Source organism: Equus caballus, chromosome 23 (assembly GCF_041296265.1).
Source record: "Equus caballus isolate H_3958 breed thoroughbred chromosome 23, TB-T2T, whole genome shotgun sequence".
Lineage (NCBI taxonomy): Eukaryota > Metazoa > Chordata > Mammalia > Perissodactyla > Equidae > Equus > Equus caballus.
In genome coordinates this window covers 26,310,506-26,327,853 of record NC_091706.1, presented here as the reverse complement: position 1 = coordinate 26,327,853, position 17,348 = coordinate 26,310,506, and positions in this window count along the sequence as shown.

Genomic DNA, 17,348 nt, shown 5'->3' with positions numbered 1-17,348 from the left:
TCATCATGCTCTGAACTTCCCAGGTTGCTCCAGTAGCGTTGTATTTATTTCTGAATTGTTATTATTCTGTATTATTTCTGAATTCAACCTATTAAGAGGAACAATGGAAAGATGAGCTGATTTATGGAAACAGGCCCACGATACTAAGAGATCTTGAAACCATGCCAAAAAAACTTTCGATGGAACTCTGCATAAAGGAAGGCTTGGGAGGAACTTGACAGCTGCTTTTGAAAAAAGGAAGAGAGGCTTCGTCGCCAGGAATTAAAGGAGGTCTGAGAAGCTCCTGAGGTTATGTGCAGGGTTTGTGGGTATGGGAGAATTTATTCGTTGGGTTGAAGTGGGCCTGTGGAATTAACCAGATTCTCAAAGACTAAAGACCAATGTGCCATATTTATTGAGTGGCTAAAGGGGACAGAACAATGACCAATAGCTCTGAGTTTCCAGGAGGACAAATCTGGCTACATCAGGAATAATATTTTTAAAATTTGATTGTCTCCACATGGACTAGTCTGCGTCCAGGTGAAGTGTATTTCTCATCATTCAATATTTCCAAGTCCCAGACTTATCAAGAAGGATCTAGAGACGACTGGTGAGTCAGAGCAGGGTTGGGTTAAACTGCTGTTACGGTTCATGCCAATTCTGAATTTCAGGGCTCCTGTAACTCACAGAAGTCAAATAACGCTTATGGGCCATGAGCTTAATTTGTGGGTGGACCCCAGGTATCTGTATTTCTTTTTCATTGTGTTCCTGTCACTGATTTCTCTTGGCTTAAAATAAGCATAGTTAGATAAAGATCCTCATCAAAAACCACTCATGTATTCAAGACATTTCCCTTACTACATCTTAGTAAAGGGTATTTTTTAAAAATTTTAATTAGTATATCTTATATGAAAACTCTGAATATACGGGGATACTAAATTAGGAGACCTCATAGGTTGTTTTTCTTCATGAATTATAAGTACTCTATTTGGCTGAGAAAATGCATCTTCAATTAAGCTATTTATTGTATAATTTACTGCAAAATTAGAAAGCATTAACAAAAGCTATCAGTAGCTTTATTCCTATATATTTATGATTACATATAATATGTTACTTTATAGTACATGTAATTATTACTGAATATTAGTATGTGCTAGACATAGAACCTAGTGCTTTATAGGTATTACCTCTCTTAATCCTTACTGTATTCAGTGAAGATGGCTTTAGTATTATCCTATTTTACAAATGTGGAAATTAAATGTATAGAAGTCACATGGCAAGTGACTGGGGCTAGGATTTGAACTCGGATCTGTTTGGCTCCAGAGTCCACGTCTTAGCCATTCTACTTTTTTACCTCCGTGGTGGTCTAGTGGTTAAGATTCGGTGCTCTCATGCTGGCAGCCTGGGGCTCATTTCCCAGTCAGGGAACCACACCATCCATCTGTCTGTTGGCTGTCATACTGTGGTGGCTGTGTGTTGCTGTGATGCTGAAAGTGCCTCTGGGATTTCAAATACCAGCAGGGGCACCCGTGGTGGACAGGTTTCAGCGGAGTGGCCAGACTAGGACAGACTAGGAAGAAGGACCTGGCTATCCACTTCTGAAAAGATTGGTGAAAAAACTGGCCATGAAAACCCTATGAATAGCAGTGGGACATTGTCTGATGCAGACTGTGAGAGGACGGCACAAAAAAGACCACAGCTGTACACAGATTAGCTAGGAGCCAGAATCAACTCGGCGGTGCTAACAACAAAAAACGCTAGTTAGAAAGTGAGATAATTATGCAAAGACCGTGGCATGAAACAGTTTCAGTTAGGTGGTGTGGTGGCTTTGTGATGTGTCGATTTCCTGGGTTGAATCACATTTTCCAGAACCCCCTTCCTGCATCTGTCCAGATGTGGCAGGCCATAAGAGACATCCTTGTGGGAGATTTGGGGGCGGAAGTGAGACAGCGGCCATGTTGCAGCTCACATGCAGTGTCACTCTGCTGGCTCAGCGCGTTGGTGGGAGGCAGTGGCTGGGCTTGCCATCTGCTCGCTTTCCCCAAGATCCTCCTTCAGCTCCTGGGCCAAGTGTGTGTGTTTAGCTCCGTGGAAAGTCCTCCCCGCTATTTCCAGCTTTTGCAGGACAGTCATCCCAACAAGGTCAGAGGCACTAAGAACTTACAAGGGCTTTACATCATCTTTCTCGGGTTCCAGCTTACCCTTCATCTCCCCCACTTTCTCGCTTTGCTTCCCAACAACGGCCTTTCCCGCAGACTTCACTCCTCAGCAGTACTCCCGAGGACAATGGCCTTGCAGAGGCTGCTTAGCCAGCCCCCACAATTGGGTAAGTCAGATCTCTGTAACAAAGTATATATACACCCGCCCCAACCTACTTCTCTAAGTCAGTCAGGGGTCAATCTTTTTCATACTTTCTACTGCTTCCCTGATTGAACCTTGAGTGGCTGAAACAGGTACATTAAGAAATGACTTTGATTTGCGGGTTGAAGCTGGCGTGTTTCCTATCTTCTATTGTTATGGGCCTTGTTTCTGGACCCTGAAAACATTCAGCGCAATCTGTGAAACAGCAAATCTGTCTCTCTATATTTCAGTGCCAAGAGGAAAGAAATATGGGGTGTAACAGAGTGGGATGATGGTACAGACAGAAATGAACACTTCCAACCCACAGGAGGCTGCCTAGAGGGAGCAGAGCTAGGCTGCCAGGTTCAAGTCTTGGTTTTTCTGGAACTTACATGCTGTGTGATGCAGAGCAAATTATTTGCCCTCTCTGGGCCTGTCTCCTCGTATGCTAAAAGAGATGGTATTAGTCCACCTCATAGGGTGTTTGTGAGGGTTGAATGAGTTGATATATGTGAAGTGCTTAGAACAGTGTAAGCTTTATAACAGTGTTTGCTGTTATTATTATTTTATTTAGGAGAGGGAAGTGGTCTGTCTGTTCTTTTCTAGGAGTTATTTATTTGTTTGTTTGTTTATTTATTTGCTTGCTTGCTTGCTGAGGAAGATTCGTCCTGAGCTAACATCTGTTGCCCATCTTCCTCTTTTTGCTTGAGGAAGATTTGCTCTCAGCTAACACCTGTGCCAGTCTTCCTCCATTTTTGTTTATGTGGATCACCACCAGGGCATGGCTTGATGAGTGGTGTAGGTCTGCACCTGGGAACCGAGCCTGCAAACCCAGGCTGCCAAAGCGGAGTGTGCTGAACTTGACCACTAGGTCGTGGGGCCGGCCCCCTCGAGGAGTGTTGTAATTTCATCCAATGTGGGGAGTGAAAAATCCATGCTGGATGACCTCTATACACTTTCTTCAGCCCAATCCTACCCCATCTCACCACTCACTTCTCTTCTCTGCTTCTATCTTGCCTCTCTTTAAATATTTTTTTTTGAGTCAAGAAAGGAAACAGGTGTGTGAGGAACACAGCAGAGGTACGAGGATAAGAAACAAGAAAGAAATTAGAGTTTGAATTAACTTCTTTCTTTACCTCAATCCTTGTCACAATCTAAAGAGAATAGGTACATGACATACAACAAAAAAATGGTCCTGATGGAAGGGGACTCACGTCAGCGGTGGGCCCTCACAACCACAGTCTGGTTAGAGTCTACAGATTGTGTGTGTGCTCTGCGCTCAGACCTGCTGAAAAGGAGGTGGAACGGTGGTGGAGAGAAAGTACCGTTCTTATGCTACAGCTGAGCTCTCCCATTCTCTTTTAACAAACAAGTGGATTTTTCCGCACACGTTCTGGTACATTTTTCTCTGGCCTTCCCTGGAACAGCTCACCTTTTCTGGCTCTACAAGATAGGAGAAACCTTTTGAATGCAGCTGCTTGTTTGGGCTGATAGAGGGGCCTGAGCAGACATTTATTCATTCCTTTTAGAAGACAGCCTTTCCGCTCCCTCTGGAGTTGCTTCTTGCCAAAGTGGCTGCTGTCTGGCAACCAGGCAGTCTAGGATGGTCAAGTTTCAAATGTCACCACGCAAATGGCAGTTCCAAGGACTAAAGTCAAGAATCGAAATGCCAAACCTCAAATATCCCTCAAATACATGTTTTCCCAACTAGCAACTTGCCACAGAAATAAACGGCAATTATGCAAAAGGCACCCTCCTCCCGCCCCCCCCCCACCCCCCACCGCCCATCTCCATTTCCATCCCAGTGTTCTAAAACCATTACATGGAGTACTTTGTGATGAAACGATGTCTCGACGTGGCCCACTTAGTATTTTGAAGCATAGAAATGAAAGATGGTAGGGTACATATGCCACAGAACCACTAAATGACAGAATCATCACTGGCCTAGTTTTCTGAGTCACTGTGACAGACACAAGGGGATTGCTTTTAAAGCTGCTGATGACACATCAAGAAGAGGGAAGAGGATGTTTCTGCTTTAGAAAAGAGACTTAAAGAATCGTACTTTCTGACTTGGAAATAAGTTTTGAATTCAGACTTTTCCTTTTTTTTTAGATGGTGCACAGACAATGAAAGGCAAATGACAGTGTACTTACCTGAAAACCCCCGATAGAGACACCTTGCCCAATAGCCTGTGAATGCACCGGGGAGAGAATGGGGTGCACTTTTGCTATTTAGGGTGCTGGGGATAGCATCAGTTACTGCAGGGGAAATTTCACCGCAGAGCAATGAGCCAAAGAAAACATTACTATTTAACTCTTATAGGCTGCCGTAATTCAGTCTCCTTGCCGTGAACAGCAAATGAGTCAAGCTAAGTAATGCCGAAGGTTGGACTCGCTTTCTTTTGAGGAGCCCCAGGAGAATTTCCATAGTGTCTTTTTGCTCATACAACACAGTTCTTCTTTTCTTGCTTGTGTGGTTCCTCCTCCATCTCTGGATCCGGATGGGATCAGGAGAAATGAGAGGATGAACCCTTGAGAAGAGCCGGGCCAGATTTGGATGATTCTGAGAGAGACGAGTGAGCTTCTGGGGGACCGCTGATGCCTTTAATATTTGTCGCTTGGAGAAAGCTGGTAGCTCAAGTTGTGTGACACTTGCACACAAATCCCAAATGAAAGGAAAAACCCCACCATGATCAAACTCTTTCACCGAAACAGACAAATCAACAAACAGAAAAGCAATCCATCCTGTATGCCCTGATTGAGTCATCGTATTGGTAAGGGTCTCTAGGATAATCCCCTTTTGAGATTGTTGCTTTATTGCAAAACATTTTTCTTTAGTTCCTAGCCTGTCGAGTAAATTAGTTGAAGCCGCTAGACCTTAAATGAAAAGTAGGCTGATCAAACACAACAATTTGAATTTTGATGCCATACAGCACCGGCAGCTTACAGAAATCAAAATACAAGACTCTCCATTCAATTTGAATTTCAGATAAGCAATGCATAATTTTTTAGTATAAGTATGTCCCAAATGTTATATGGGTCATATTTATACTAAAAATGTTCACTATTCAACTGAAATACTTACACTAAAAATATTTGTTCACCTGAAAATTCAAGTTTAACTGGGAGTCCAGTATTTTATCCAGCTACCTAAGCACCATACTAAGTTTAAAGAGTGAGATTGTAACGGATTGTAAGATAATTGTTTTTAAGGGTTGGATGGGGTTGTGTTTGGGGTACGTTTATTTGTGCCTGGGCAACCTGGCTTCTGAATACCAGGCTGTTCTCGTTAAGGAGGAGGACTACTCTTATTGTCCTGGTAACAGAAGTGCCAGTGGCCATCCCTCCAGGGCAGCCTGAGGCCTCGGGTGCTGCTGTGGCCGCTAAGGAGATCTGCTGGGGAGGAGCTGTTTCTCCCCAGGCTCTGCGGAGACCTGCGCGGAGACCTGCGGACAGCTGAAACAGTGCTACCTCTCTTCTGTCAGCGGGCAGGGTGTTCTGCTGGGAGGATGCGAGTGTGGAATGTTTCACCTCCCTCTTTGGACAGGAATCTTCTCTTTTCCCACTCGATTAGAAAGAAATAAAGGGAGCTGTATTAGGGCTTCCTTTTGGATGTACTCACAGTCTGCATTTTCTACGTAGTGGTCAGCCAACCACACAACCTGGAAGTTCATCTTTAATTAGATTCATGCGGAATGATGAAAGTACACTAGTGAAGTATGAAGTTGCGCCACAAGAGACGGGTTTGACAATGACTTCTCTTGGCTTTGGGGAGATTATTTTATGGCACTCGGAATGAATTAATTTTTTAAAAATAATATGTCTTAGGAAAGAATACGTTTTTGTCAGGCATTAAAGTGAAAAAACAAAGTTAGAAGTGGGATGTTTTTGACTGTCTACTATTTTCTTCATTCTCTAATTCATTGACTCATTTGCAAAGAAAGGGTTTATGCAGATGAAGAATTGGAGGAAGGCTGTCCCAGATAGGGAGGTTAGCGTATGTGAAGGCCCCAAGGGGAGGGCTCCTTGTGTTGGAGGTGCTGGCGGTAGTCCAGACGTATTGTTGCAATAAGAGGTGAGGGGTATGAGGGGTAGGGTAGGGAAAAATTAGGCTGGAAAAATGAGACAGGGGCCAACTCTCCAAGGTCTACTTATAAGGTTAGGAATTTGGATTTTGACCTGAGAGCAGTGGGAAGCCAACAACGGCTTCCAATCATTGGAGCAACATGCCCAGATTTGCATTTTAGAGGAAGCACACTGGCTACAGGTTGGAGAAGGCAGAAAAGGGAGGCCACACCCGAGCCAGGTGACCAGTTTTGAAGACAGTTTCAGTCATCCAAAACAGTGATGAGGTGGTAGGAAGAAAGTGTTAAAAGCGGTGAGGGAAAGATGTAGGGGGGCCTTGGTTTTGGGGCTTTAGAAGGGATTGGCCTTTAGAGGCAGTGTGGATGTGAAGTGTGGAGCAGTGGGGTGTGTCATTGACTTGGGCAGCTGGAAGATAGGAGTGCTGACAGAGACACGGGAGGAAGGGCAGGTTGAGACTATGAGTGTAGAAGCTGGCAGGTCGTTGCATTGCTTCAGAAATTCCTCAGAGCAAGTGGAATGGTTAGTTATCTCAATTCAGTTACACTCAACAGCCAGTTTTTGACAAGTTAATGTGGGCCAGAGACTGGGGGTATGAAGATGATGTCAGGGCTTTCCTTGGCATGGTAGAAGTTCCTGGGAGGCCATGGAGCTCATGGTCTATTGAGGGAGAAGGACCCACACGTATATATCTAACCACAATAGGCTGTGGCATAGGTATTTGTATCAATTAAAGTGGTTTTCCATTGCTTCTGTCAGAAAACCCAACTCCATTGGACTTGAGCAATAAAGCACGACTTTTTTTTTTTGCCTCCTATATAACATGTCCATCCAGCTTGATTAGGTTCATGCTTGGTTCGATTTAGTGGACCAAAGATTTTGTTAAGGATCCTGTCTCAGTCTCTCATGCCTGTCTTCCACAGTGTCAGTGTTATTCTAAAGCTGTCTCCTCCTCACGTTTGAAAGAAGTGTCATTCTTCTTTTCCCTTCTCCTGGAGCTCTTTTAAGATGAGCAGAGAGGCTGCTTTCTCCAGAGCAAGAAGCACACCTCTCCTGTTGCATCTTTGGCTTGATTTGGGAATGTGTCCGGATCTGAATCATTAATTGCAGCCAGGGATTAGGATGATTGGTTTAAGCCTGAGCCTCACACCCTCAATGATGTGGGCTGCACACAGGCTCTATGGGTGTCCAAATAGAAATTTGAAAAGTGAACAAGAGAAAGGAAAATGCTTGATGGAGAGGCGAGCATAAATGCTATGAGAACTCTCATCTCTGTTGGTATGTACAAGGTGCTGAGGAGCATAGAGTAGGGAACGACGGATTGTTCCTGGTCAAGTCATGGAAGCATTTACTTCCGTGGACTTCCAAGGACTTCATTGGAGCTGGACCCTGAAGCATGAGAAGGAGTTCTCCAGGTGGAGAGTAAGGAGTAAGGAGAAGAGTGGAGGCTGCTACATGTGGAGTGAAGACAGGACATGTCGGTTCAGAGAGTGCATGTAGGTGGGAATGTATGTGGAGATAGTGGGAGACGAAGCAGAAATTATAATAAGTCTGTGTTAGGATCCCAAGGAGCTTAGAAACTTTGCTAAGAAAATTAAACCTCATCTAGTAAGGAATAAAGAATACACCACAGTACTTTTACCTCCAAGAAGAATGTGTCACAAATCCACACCATCCGGTCAGTCTGCACATGTGGCCAGAAATCACAACTTGTATGAGACTTCGCATAGTATTTGTGGTCAACCAGCCATTTTGTTTCCTGTTGGCTTGCACTGATTGAGCACCCCAAGAGAGGAGGGGCAAACTCATCCTGAGCAAGGGGAAAAGTTTCCTCCCAAAACTAATTGTAGATTTCTTCAGCCATGTCTCCAGTTAGCCCCTGGGGCATTTCTAGATTAATTTCTATAGCCACTTAAGGAGGTCCTGTTGGGAATTTCCCTGGAATTCAGTGAAAGAGAGCTTGATCTCCAACTTTGTAACCATTGTAGGTGTCTAGGATCTTAGGAAATGAAGGGAGGGCTGGTGGAAGAGAGAACTTGAGGTGTTCATTCATTCATTCATTCAGTATGCCTGTATATACATCAGGGTTCCTAGTTGGGAGTGGGGAAGAATCTTTAAAGCTGTCAAATGGAGGAAACCAGACAACTCCAAGGTACTTCTACTCTTTGGTTTTAGAAAATTAAGCAGTTTGCAGTATTGGGAAACCCATAGTATATCAAGGTTTTGGAAGGGTGGGTGCTCCAATTACCATCTATGGATATGATAAATAAGAAGAACTGGATATTGGAAAGGTAATTCTCTAATTTATGGTGCCAGTCTAGAGGGTGGGGTGGAGAGTGGTGGGGCATTAGTGGCCATAAACAAGACTTGTGCTTGCTTCAGAGTCTCTCTTGGAGCCTGAGTGTCTTTGTTCCCTTGGAGGCTAATCATCTCTGGGAAACAGAGGCAGCATATTGCACTTGTTTGTCATTCCCCTGAGCTTTGTCCTTCAGATCTTAATGGGCATTTGCTAGTCGTGAAGCTTTCTTGTAAGCTTTTCTGGCTGGCTGTCCCCCTGTCCAGGCTCTGAGAGCCCATTTTGGGTCCCTCCTCTGTCCTTCATAATAGATTCTTCCTGAAATCTTTTCTTCAATTGTTCTACTCTGAAAATATATCCTGGTTTCTCTCTAATTCTTGATTGTCTTGCTGCTCACTTTTCCTCCTCCCACCTTAATCCTCTTTTGTTAACACTTATGTGTCTTGTTTTCATGTTCTTTCTCCTTTCCCACTGTCACCACTCACTCCCAGTAAAGCAGAGATCCATATTCCCTTCAGGGACTCACGTGACGTATTTTTGTATTAGTGACAACTGTTTTCTTTCTTGGGTAGGCTCATTATTCTCTCTTGCAGACTTTAAAGTACAGAGAACCCCAACCTTTTCAGTTTAGCATGTTGGTTTCCTGGGGGTCGGATTTTATTTTTCATCTTTCGGGGGGTTGTGGGAGTAGCCTTCACAATGCCTCCTCTGTCACTGAATACGCATAGAGCACTGACCTGGGGTTGAGTACCAGCTCCAGCACTCACTGCTTGATCTGCCTAAGCCTTGGTAATGCAGAACATGCCAGTTATTCCCTTCCGTCTTTCAGACTTACACCCACCCTTCCACACTGTGCCTTCCTGGGGCTGGGAGCCTACATTTCCCAGGCTCCCTTACCAGCTGGCTTCCTGTTGGCATTGCCAATAGGAGGCAGTGGTGAGGGATCAACAGGTGGGAAGAAGAAAGAGGCTTGTGGCTTCAGGTTCACTCAGTGTGGTGATTGCTGGGGTGTGGCAAATCTCAGTTCCAGTCAGAGCAGTGCTGTTTCAGTGCTTCCAGCCTTAGCTGAGGAGTTGCCTCTTCCTTGGATCTCATAGTGGTTTCCCCAACAGTAGCAACAGTCTAGGCTTATGGGCTTCATTCAGCTCAGTGCCATTAGCAGCATCTGGACCTCACCTCTCTTCCTTTTTGCAAATCCAGCCCCCTCTTCCCTCTGCTCTTGCAGCCTTTCAGCACTTTTAAAATCAATTTCCTGAATTAAATGCCCTCTATTTGAAATACCTGTAATGGTTTCTATTTTCCTGACTGGATAGACCAAAATACCACAAGGCAAATCAAAGGCGCAAGCAGTGCAGCTTTCTTTCTTGTTTATGGTAGGTTTCATTATCAACTGAAGGAAACTCTTATTATAACCCTTCTCTTAAAGTCCGTACCTGGGAACAAGTTGGTAGGTATCATAAACATAAAATCAGCACCATGTTGGGTGTGGGAAAACAAAATGCCTTGGATGGAGGTCAAGGACAAACCATCTTACAACAAAAATCTAAGAAGTTAGAGGAGAAACATTGGTACAGAGGAAAGAACACTATGCCTAAAGTCAAAATTCCTGGGTTCAAAGTCTGCCTTCTTTATTTACTAACCAGATAACGATGGGCAAATCTTGTAATCTTTTTGAGCCTCCATTTCCTCACTTAGAAAATGGCGGCATCAACATCCAGTCTGACTCATAAGGTCATAATGAAGGTCAAATTAGAAATATGTGTGAAAATATTATGGAAGTTTCATGGTGCTACAAGGGCTTTATTATGGGGGATAATAAAAAAGCTGGGTTCCTGTCCTCAGGTTGATGCCCATCTAGTAGATGATTTTATAGACAGTTACACTGATAGGTACTTAAATGTTTGAGCGCTCAATGCATGAAAAGTGGTTCTTAACAGGACCAAGGCATCAAGTAATTTCTGATGCTGCTCTCATTTGGATAAATTGGCTAGAAATGCCTCGTCCTTTTGGGATCACAGTTTCTTTATCTCTAGCTGGGGACGAGAATGCTGACCTGCCTCCTCAATGTGTTGTATGCGTTAATTAACTGAGTATGATTGAATAGCATCCTCAAGACAGGCATGTAAATGCCAAGTGTTCTCACTGATAATAAAGCAGATACTTTCTTGATGGGGTTGTCATGAGGATTAATGATTTAATTGCAACAGAGTGCTCTGATAATCTTAAGATGAAAAGTGCCGTATAACTTTGAAGAGGAATATTATCAAGTAGCTTCTGCGTTTGGTTCCTGAAAGAGCAACTCAAAATAAGGCAGTGCCGACCTGCAGACGCCTCTCTTAACTTCCTCACCTCCTTTTAGCACAGCAGGAATTTAGAAACGGGGGTCAGAAGGAGGCCTGTGACAGAGGAATTAGGAATTTCTGATTTTTGTTCTCTAGTGGGCTCTTGGGGTCACTTCAAGATAATTTCTTCAAAGTTGTCGACAAATATTATAACTGGGAATTAACCAGTGCAAACACTTTTCTATTGATGAGGACAAAATCTAGTCTTTTTAATTCTGCAAATGTAACTGTCCACGTGACTCTGTCATTTCCTATACTCCAACCGCACTGGCTTTCTTGCTTTCCCTTCTCCTCTCTAAGCTCTTTTATTTTGCCTCATGACTTTTGCATTATTACTCCTAGCTTTTCAAAGGGCTGGGAGTATCACTTTCGTCCTTCTAAATCTCAGATTATGGCCCCTCCTCAAAGAGGCCACACTCTCAGGACTGCCCCTTGTCCCTAGACCCATTCCTTTATGTCACACCAACTTTTTTGATTGTCTTAAGTACTTACTAGTAAATCAATTTATCTTTTTATTGACTTGTTTGAGTATATACTGTCTGTCTCCATCCACTAAAACATAAATATGTAGAGGTGGATTTTATTTGTTTGTCCTCTGCTTTTTACCAGTGTCTAGCACATGTGGTTGTTCAGTGGAGTTTGTTGAATGAATGAATGATTTGTGCTATTTTTGTCTTCAACAAAATTGTCCAACTCATTATCAGTAAATTAGGTTAGTTTTGAACTATCTATCATAGAGGCTCAGGTTGAAAAATTGAAACTAGCTCTTGGCAAATTTCTGTAAGATTGTGACTATCAAAACAGTTAGATATTAAAATAACAGATGATAAAGAATCCAGTAATTCAAAACTTAAAATCCCTTGCCCACTCTTAAGGGTTGTATTGTCGACATTTCCTTTTCTCTGCACTTGATTTTGTGATTCTATGCTTTGGGTCTTATGGTCCTTGAGAAACGCAAAAATTAAGGTTTATTAATGTCCTAGATCAGAGGGCAGCCTGCAAACTAAGGCCTGTAGCCAACTGCCTGTTTGTGTGAATGAAGTTTTATTAGAACACAGACATGCTCATTCATTCTGTATTTTCTATATCTGTTTTTGCACAATACAGACAGAATTGAGTCCGCAAAACCAAAAATATTTACCTCTACAGAAAAGCTTGCTCACCCCTTTCCTAGAGTGTTTCTCCAAATCTTTTTGAAAAAAATTATTTTGTCGAGGTCAGATCGGCTTATAACATTGTGTACATTTCAGGTATACATCATTATATTTTAGTTGCTGTATAGACCGCATCATGTTCACCACCAAAAGTCTAGTTTTTCTCTGTCACCATGCATATGTGCCTCTTTACCCCTTTTGTCATTCCCAGACCCCCTTCCACTCTGTTAACCACTAATCCGTTCTCCTTATCTATGTATTTGTTTGTTTATCTTCCACATATGAATAAAATAGTACAGTATTTGTCTTTCTCTGTCTGACTTATTTTGCTTAGCATAATACCCTCAGGGTCCATCTTATTGTTGCAAAATGGCATGATTTCATCTCTTTTTATGGCTGCCAACTCTTTTTTTTAATTGCAATATATTTGACTTATAACACTGCGTGTTATCTGTTGAAGGTGTGCATGTTAATCTGATGTTTATATTTTGTAACATGATTGCCATTGTGGTGGTAATTCCCTCAACTCTCTGAGAGCTGGAAGAGTTACAAGAGCTTTCAAGTATGTAAAATGATCCGAGGAATTGTCGGTGGCAGATTCTCTTCGAAGGAGTTTTGTGCCATGATTTCCTATTCTTTTAAGAACAAGGACGTAAATAAACACAGGAAAAACAAAAACAAAAACAAACTAGCTAGTGAACCAGAATAACCTCTTTAAAATGTCCTCGGGCAAAACCTGGGGAGTTTCACTCCAAAAGGAGCTTTGTTGGAATAAATGAGATACTGTAATTGTTTGTTCTTTTATGCCAACTTTTATTTATGGGAAGGAGGCTGTTTTATCAGCATGCGGACTGGGGTCTCCTGTTTTAGGCTGGAGATTTTGAAGGAGAGAGAAGAGAAAAGATTGGCCTATTTTTTTTGAGGAAGATCAGCCCTGAGCTAACATCTGCTGAAATCCTCCTCTTTTTTTTTTTTTTGCTAAGGAAGACTGGCCCTGAGCTAACATCCATGCCCATCTTCCTCTACTTTATATGTGGGACGCCTAGCACAGCTTGGCTTGCCAAGCAGTGCCATGTCCGAATCCAGGATCCGAACTGGTGAACCCCAGTCTGCTGAAGTGGAATGTGTGAACTTAACCGCTGTGCCACCAGGCCAGCCCCATGGCCTATTTTTAACAACACAGCAAGTTGTTAATTATGACAAAAATGATTGTCATCGTGTATCTTCTATGTAAGCTGTGGATTGTGTTAGGTGCCACATGTACCATGTCTTATTCTTGCAGTGACATCCAAGGCAGGAACTAATAGCTCCATTTTACAGATAAATGTGGCTCAGAGGACCGCAGTGACTTGCTCAGGGTCCCATAGGTGATCAGAAGTGGCGTCGAATTAGAATGCTGTCTATTTGCTCTGCCCTAGGAGAGGAGGAGTTAGAGAAATGGGGGCTGCGCATTAAATACAAGAAAGGCACGTTGTACACTTTAACACACTTTAAATATACACAATTTTATTTGTCAGTTATGCTTCAGTAACGGTGGGGGAACATCCATCCATCCAGGAAATGCAGAGCTTCTCCTCCAAAGAAGGTGTTAATTCCCACACCCCTCCCTTGTGAGTGAGCCCAGACCAGGGGCTCTCTGCCGAGTGCAGGGCCCTCCGGCCATTGACTGAGCTGCTTTGCCTTGAAGCCAGGAAGGCAAAGCTCCTTTCCCACGTTGACTTCCAGATCTTTCCTTTGGAGGAGTGAAGAGCAGCTTTGATAGAAAAGGAGAAAGAACCAGAAGAAAGTGCTCTCTCTACCACTTCCCTGTTAATTTGAAATGCCTTTAGCAAACTGGGCTCCCTGCAAGTTTTTAAGGCAAAACAATTTCCTTTGCATTTTCTTTGCAAAGACAGCTTTTGAGAAGAAGTCTCCTTTTAAACGTTCAGTAACTTTGGTCAAAGAGCCAGGAACCTGGTATTAAAGATTTCAGCACTGTCAGAAGCTTCCACCAATGAGAGTGCTCCTGTCATTCACACTGGGGCTTGCTCAATATTTCTCGTGTTCCTTGCTTTCACCCTGACAGCTTCTAAGTCTCAGGGGACTAGAGGATTTTTCTTTACCTTTTTATTTCCTCTCCAAAGTGTGTATATTTATGGGGAGACTATTGAGTGAGGATGGAGGGGGCGAGAAGGTTGAGGAGAATAGATAAAAGAAAAGAACAAGAGTTGAACAATTTTTGTTACCCTTGACAAAATTTTAGATAAAAATATTGGCAATTTGTTCAGCCTTTCCCCCCTTGCTAATATTTAATAGCATTCAATTAAGATTTTCTAATGTGCCCAATGAGTTAAACTGTCCTATGGTGTTATAAAAATATTACATGTATAAATAAAATACGTCAAAGCATTAAAAAGCTATTACACACACTGAACATAAAATGGCAGAATAATGATGGATCCCGCCATGCAGGAAACATATTCAAAAATATTATCTTCCTGGTAATGAAATGCCATCCGTTTCATTTTAAGCTAAATACGTTAGACATATCAGTGGAGTCTGTGCTGACACAGCAGTGAGTTGAAATTGAAAATCTGAAATTATATATATGATTGGACACAGTGTTAAAGTAATTTATAGGAAAAACCACGAATGTGCTGGGTTTGCACCTTCTGGTGAACTCATTTTATAGAATCAGATAGAGGAAAACTCTACCATTTCTAATGTGCAGTTAGAATGGCAGCCCGCCAGGGCCCCAATATATTCAGTATGAAAAGGGAGAAGAAAGACAGACAGAGACAGGGGGTCGGGGGGCTGGAGAGGGGGGAGCAGTCAAGGAAGGAGGGTGGGGGCAAGGGTGGGGGATGGAGACAAGAAGAAGCAGGGCCAGAGAGGCTTGCTTCAAATTACAGCAATTCTGCATAAGCCATCAAGAAAATGGCATTCGTTTTCATTGCTCCGACCTAATGGGATATAGCGACTGTAGGAGCTGTGTTAGCTATCAAGACAAGTGGGAGATAACCGGAGGACCCGGGCAAGGGGCAGGTGTCAGTGAGGCTGCGGCCGGCCGGCTGCTCTGTGACACCACTTGCTGAGGTGGTAGTCAAGCCCCTGATGGAGATCACTGACCCTCAAATTTCAGGGGATCCAGAGTGCTGACAGGAAAGGTGGCGATGGACGGCGCTCCCAGACCCACTCAAATTGCCTGTCTGGCGGCTGTCTGTCTCTCTCTGCCCCACTTTTTTCTTTATCATTTTCAGTGTTGTGCATGCTTGGCCACAAAGTGCAGTGGGAAGTGAGGTAAGCTGAGGATGAGGAGAAAAACAAGGCCGCGCTTTTGTGTGGAGATGGGTAACGAATTGGTACCCTGATGTGCTTTTTGTCTTCCATTTATATCCATAATCCTGCTTGAAATGTGGATTATTTATTCATCCTGGGCCAGTCTCCTCCTGGAATGCCAGGGAGCCGCTGCTGTGCATTTTTATTTGGTGGCTGCACTGGCTGAGGCAGAGGTGGTCGAGTTTCCAGAAGGGTCTTTTCTAACCTTCTCTGATTTTTAAAGAGAAGAAAGAAAAGGTTGAATATGAAAGCAGGAAGGAAAGATGTTTTTCATCCTATAGCAGACAACGAACTCGAAGCAAGGGAGTGCAGCGCGGAGGGAGAAGTGTTGACGCCCTCAAGTGAGACTGAGATAAAATGCCATCCCACCCTCTGGCTATCTTGTTCCCCCCTCACCAAATAGCCCTGGGGAGTTTTAGAAGCCTGGCATACCTAGAAGAGTTAAAATAACAGATCTAGAAGGTATGTGGAAGTCTTCTTTCTAAGCACTCAGGGTGTTGCCTATTTATTTTAATAACACTAGTTGCCAGTTATGGGGGATATATTCTGTGACTGACAGTGGGCTCACAAGCAGGATCTCACAGCATCATGGCCTAAGGGCTATTGTGCCTCCCATTTTGGTGATGAGGAAACTGAGGTTTACAGAGGTCAGATTGATGTGGATCAAGGCTGCCCCAGGGAGAGAAGCCCAAGGCGTCCTGGCCTACCTGCTGATCTATATGACCCGATTCATATCTAAAGTTATACGACCACACAATAACCAGACTCCACCTGCACTGATATTATTTTAATGACTTTTTACATCATCTTTCCTTTAGTAAAAATAAGTTACATACCCATGCCTTATAAATTTAGCCCTAACCCTCAACACCTTGCAGCCCTTCACTGCTCATGGGTCCTGTCCCCATGCTTTCAGCTCTTCACTGCCCACGGGTCCTGTCCCCATGCTATTCTCTGAATAAAAGAGCACTACTATCAGATCTTGAGAGTCCAAGAAATCTTTCTTTTGACTCCTCGGCTCACTGAGCCCGCATCAAGACGACCTTCTCCAAGCTTACAAAGACAATGAGTTTCCCAGGTGACACACTCTAAACTCCTCAAAGTCAGGCTGAGGCCAGAATCTTCTGCTCTGTTTAACAGCAATCCTTGTGGATGAGTGGAGGGGTTAAATGGCTTGCTTTGAGGCAGCCTTTCTTGAACCCTCCAACTAGCTCAGCTGACTCTTGTAGCATCCCACGCCTTTCTTCATAGTACTTAGTACGGGTTGTAATTTCTATTTATGTGTGCTTATATTGTCTGCAGTAGACGATTCATGAACACAGCAACTGTGTCTCTTTTGCTCACTGCTTTATCTCTAGGACTTAGGACAGTGCCTTGCACTCATTAAATGTTAGTTGGTTGGACAGATGAATGGATGGATGGGTAGATCAATTTTCATTGATAATCTGTAATAGAGCTGGGGCTGGGAACTTTCAGGTCATCCTCTAGAATACCTGTCATTTTTCAATTGTGCCTGTGGTTATGGGGGTCCTCTCCAGAAAGGGAACAATATTGATAAAATCAGAGAATCTTATAATTACAGGGAGCCCAGTGGGACATCTGGTCTACCATTCTATGCAGTGCTGAATAACTCTTAGCCATTAGGTTCTGCTTTGATACGTCCTGAGATGGGATGCTCACTATAGCACAAGAACCTGTTCCATTGCTTCATAGCAGCAATTTGTAAAGGCATTTTGTATAGAGAATCAAATCGCCTCCTGGAACTGTCATCAGCCTGGTCTTTCCTTCTCTGGAGCTCCACACATCAGGCCTTTTTACACCTGCACAGACAGTCCAT